We start from the raw sequence: 5,117 nt of genomic DNA, 5'->3' as shown, positions 1-5,117 counted from the left end.
CTTTAATAAATAAATAAATTAATTAAAAAAAAATAAAAAAAAATGTTAGGAATAATAAAAAAAAAAAAAAAAACTTAGGACATAAATTAGCCGAGAGCCCCCAATGCCTTCTCACCACACTTAGAATTAAATCCAGAGCATCCTCCATGACCTCATGATGACAAAAGCTCAGCTCCACACGGTAAATATCCCACAAATTCCACACATGCTCTAAGCTTCTGTACCTGCTATTCTTTCACTTACTATTATTTTCCTGCCAGATGTTCACATGGCTCCCATCTTTGGGTCTTTTTTGTTCAACTCTTCCCTTTCCAGATGCTGCTATTCCCCTTTCAGATGCTGCTATTAATAACATATATGCATTCAGAGCTTTTGCTCACCTCACATTTTTGCATCTGACAACCAAAAACATTTTAAAGTATGATATTGGCCATTCTGCTTAAATATAAATATAGTTATCTTTGATGTTCCCTGCTGCTTTTTCCAGGAAATCTATCTAATAAAGCATAAAATCCATTGCTTGACTTGCTCATGATAAAACATTGCTTTCTTCTGGTAATGCTGAGAGCTCCCCAGTTGCATGGCCTTCTAAACAATCTCTTTCCTGAACATCTTTGATTTTCCTGAACTCACAAGACTCTTGCATGGATTTCCTCCTCATTTCAATAATGTAAAGATTAGAGAATAATCATTTGATTTGAAGTTTTGTTAGCATTGACCATGATTTAGGCTTATTATTATCAGAACTCTGAAATATAATTTTCTTGAATATGGAAACTTAAATTCATTTGGGATAATAACATCAGCTCAGCAGAAGTCTAGATAGAGTTACAGTGCTCTAGATGGATGCTAAGACCACTCAAAAGCAACAGCCCGTGAGCCATGTAGGTGCCTTGAGCACCAAGTCCAACAAGCTCTTGAGAATATCAAGCATGTCCTTGTGTTTTGGCTCTGTGCTCACCACCAAACCTCATCACATGGTTTAAAATTACTCCTAAGCCCTGGCCTGAGAACACTCCTTGGGAAGGAACTGTGACTGTTCGGAAAATACCTTGACAAGGCTTAGTTTAGAGGTGGAACTCTCCAAGTAGGAGCCAACACAAGCAAGGAAAATGGTGTAAATTTTATACTTAAGAAAAATACAAAGTAAAATATTTTGGTTTGAAAGTGGCCTTTATTGCCCATGTCCTATATTGCTACTGTTTTTAATGTAATAGTGGGTCATATATAATTTAAAAATCAGCATTAACAAAAACCCAAAGGGAAGTAAAATTTGGATGCCAGAGACACAATGGAAGAAAAGAAATTAGATGAGAAGAAGGTGTTACTGGGTAATTCTGGCAGAGGGACTAAAAGTAGCTTAAGAATGGGGACATTTAATGTGGGACTTTAAGTTTTATCTATTCTTAAATTGACAAGTCCAATTGCAACTAAAGAACTTCAGTTAAATCTTGTGTACATTGCTTTTGCATGTTATCTCTCTCTTTCTCCCTCCCTCCTCCTCACTCTTCTTCTCTTTCCTCTCCCTTCCTCCCGTGTGTGTGTGTGTGTGTGTGTGTGTGTGTGTGTGTGATTTTTAGAATGAGTGATAGATTCTGGCTGGTTTGCTGTCTGGGACTACAAAGCACCAGACAGAACCATGAGTGGTAACAAAGAAAGAACTGTGTGGGGTAATAGATTCAAATTGCTCTCTGGGCTTCACGGTCTTTATTTATTTTTGTCTGCAGGAGAAGAGTGCTTTAATGAGAACCACGCAGATGCCCACTGCCATTTCATTTATCAACACAAGACTCAGGTGAATTATATCAGAATGAGTCAGTTTTCTGAGTGGAACTGACTCAGGTCATTGGTCAAGTCTTCTTTGAACTTACAAAGCCGAGGCTCCTCTCCAAATGCCCGCTAATGGGTCCCTTTTGGCTCGGTCATTCTCCCACTGAGAACCGGATCCCTTCTCATTGTTTTGCTCCTGTGTGGTTGGTGTCCTTTTGTTTGCTCTCTTTTGAGTCATTTCCAGTTTAGAGCTTTCAGCATCATTGCATCCCACTAAAGTTTCTTGGAGATATCCACTCTTCTTTTTTCCAGAATACAGCACCATCTAGCTCTGTTCAGGGCCGCCCTTTAGCTAACAAACTCATTCAGGGGGTTTAGTCTTTCTGGGACTCAATTTTAACTTCTATAAGTTGAGATAATAACAATAGCATCAAGGTGGCAATAATTAGCCAAAAATCCCATTTTTCAAAGCATTTAACGCATTTCCAAGAACATGGCAAAGTTTGGAGGAAACCCCAGCTTCTCTTATTAGCAGTGGCGATGATGTCAGACCCAACACATTCTTCTTAACTTCAAGGTAGTATTTTCCTCCATAGTGGAATCACTGTCAAAGAAAAAGAAAAATGATGGACCCCATTGCATCTGGCTGAACAGCACTTCTCTTCTGATTTCTCAGCAGCCTTTATGGCTCATGGCTCAAATACCAGATCCATTCTGCACAAAACATCTCCTCGCTTATTAATTATATCAGTAGAAAACCCGACTATCTGGGAGAGGGGAGGTGTCCTCTCTTGCCATAGGGCTTCAGGCTATGGAGATGTGTGGCAAAGGCACACGCTGGGCTAAGAGTGGGAGCAAGCCTGAGAGAGAAGAGACACAATTAGTGTTGTAGCAACATCGTATTGATGTCTGGGGTTTGGCTGAGGTTCAAGCTGGTCCTTTTGACTTCACCAGGATCAATGCCACCATATGAAACTCTCTGTAACACATCATTTCCTGCTCTATATGAATACTTTTCATCATTTTGGCATTAATTTTTTGACTCCTTCCCATTTATAAAAACAATACTTGTCTTTTGACCATGTTTCTCTGACTCTTATATAATCTTTTCTCTTAAATATAGGTGGCAAATGCAACCATGACTGCAGTTTCCTTCTTGTTGGCTTCCCCCCAACACACACACACACACACACACACACACACACACACACACACACGAGTGAATAAAAAATAGTTCAAAGTCAATGGAAATCTTAAATACACATTAATGGCTCACCAACACCTAAAGTTACCCCATCCCCTCAAGTAAATAAATATAATCTTAGAAATCATAAAATAGTCAGGTGGTGGTGGCGCACGCCTTTAATCCCAGCACTCAGGAGACTGAGGCAGGCAAATCCCTGTGAGTTCGAGGCCAGCCTGGTCTACAAGAGCTAGTTCCAGTACAGGCACAAAAGCTACACAAAGAAACCCTGTCTTGAAAATCACACATACAAAAAAGAGATAAAAGAATGCCGTCTGATTTGCTAACCTTTGAGGAAAAAAAATTACATGAACATGAATTGTGTTTTTATTAGTACTGTCTTGGCTCTTTCCAATATCCTTGATTTTGCATTATGGTAACAAGGCTCTGAAAAGACAACATAGCTTGGAAAAGAAACCGTGAATCAGCAGGAATGGTCTCTATTGTATTTTCCAGAATGTTGTGTAATGGAATAAACCAGGGCTCATTTACTCATTAAGCAAATCAAACCCTTCAAATCAATGCTTTATCTGAATAATGATAAGGAGAAAATTCCCCCTCATGAGGCAGAGGACACACAGACCTGCTTTTCCTTTCCAGCTTAGGGAGGTCAGCTTATTGAATTAGGAATGTTAATATTTTCCAAGCAAATATCCCTTTCCTAGGAAAACGGAACCTCCCACTAAAACTGTTGATATCACCTGCAGGAACCTCTCTGTATCATCAGCACCAAGATGCCCACATGTGTTTACAGTTTCATTAAGAGCTCTGGGTTTCTCACAAATTTGCATGTATTCTTCCTTTTGAGTAAATGAGTTTGTGGCACTGGACTATAATCCCAGCCACTGGGAAAGGTGAGGCAGCAGAAAATGGAATCAGAGGCTAGTTTAGGCTACTTACTCTCTCTGTCTCTCTCTTTAGCGCACGCACACACACATTCCCCTAGACAAGTATAAGAGACAAGTCATGAACGATATAAATTATATCCTCTCCTTTCTTCTTTTCTCCCTCCCACCCTTCCTTCTTTCCTTTTACCCCTTAGTCTGTCAACAAACATTTTTGTCAAGTAATAGAAACAAATATGAGTGATAATAATGAAATTAGTGGCGATAATAAAGATGTGGGGGGTTGAAATGTGAATGAGATGTATTTATCCCATTAGGCACTCAGCCTCGGGAGGAAGACGGATGAGAGTAACTATTAAACATAACAATAAATATAAAAGAAACTCACGGAAGCAGAAAACAGAGGAGGCCAGCTCTGTCCTAGGGAATCAGGGAATGTGACATCAGCAGGCCAAGGATAATAATAAATAGCTAATCAATATTTTTAATAAATAGAAGACTCTTTGTATTGATATAAACAACATTTTACAGATGGATGTCCTGAATAGCAGACTAGTGAAGTCATTATCTTATGTTCCGTGCCTCATGAGGCTTCTGGATTTGAATACGTAATGACCCAAAGACAAAACTTTTCCATTATCACAAGCACCATTCCCTAAAAGAATGCTGCCCTTGAGATATACCTTCAGAGAGAACACTGTTCATCATGTTCCTAGCTGTAGAAATGAAATCCGCTGTAATTGCTTGGGAGAAAATAAATTTATTAAAAGTTGTAGACAGCTCACCGAATTGTTGGCCAAGCTAGCCAACAGACTTGGACTCTCAGCTGGGCCTTCCAAAATGACTTCAACACCACATGGTGTTGGTCAGCCAAGGAGCTGTTCCATATCCCTCCCCAGGAACTATGGAGTTAGAGAAGTTGTCATAGCTTCAGCGAGTAAGGACAAGGTGAACATAAGGTTGATGGAGCAGAGAGGTCACCTTGACAATGCTGGACCTAAAATTTTACACCCCTGCCTTGCCAGAGAAACAATGGTGTCATATCTTGACTTTCTTCCAATCTAACTCCATTTGACACTAAAGACTCACACACTTCCCTCCATTCAGTAGATCCCAATTTGCACTCAGAAATTATGCTGCAAAAGGAAAGAAAAATATATTTTTTTTCGGTCTCTCAGTACTGAAATGCAATTCCTATGGGCTCAGAGCTGTTGGTGGTGGAGTAGCTAATATATCACAGAAATCCCATAATATAGTTA

The sequence above is a fragment of the Alexandromys fortis genome, unplaced genomic scaffold (genome assembly GCF_014885135.2).
Source record: "Alexandromys fortis isolate MF-2015 unplaced genomic scaffold, M_Fortis_MF-2015_v1.1 scaffold_106, whole genome shotgun sequence".
In the NCBI taxonomy this organism is placed as follows: Eukaryota; Metazoa; Chordata; class Mammalia; order Rodentia; family Cricetidae; genus Alexandromys; species Alexandromys fortis.
The sequence above is the reverse complement of the archived record's forward strand: the minus strand, read 5'-3'. Positions refer to the sequence as shown.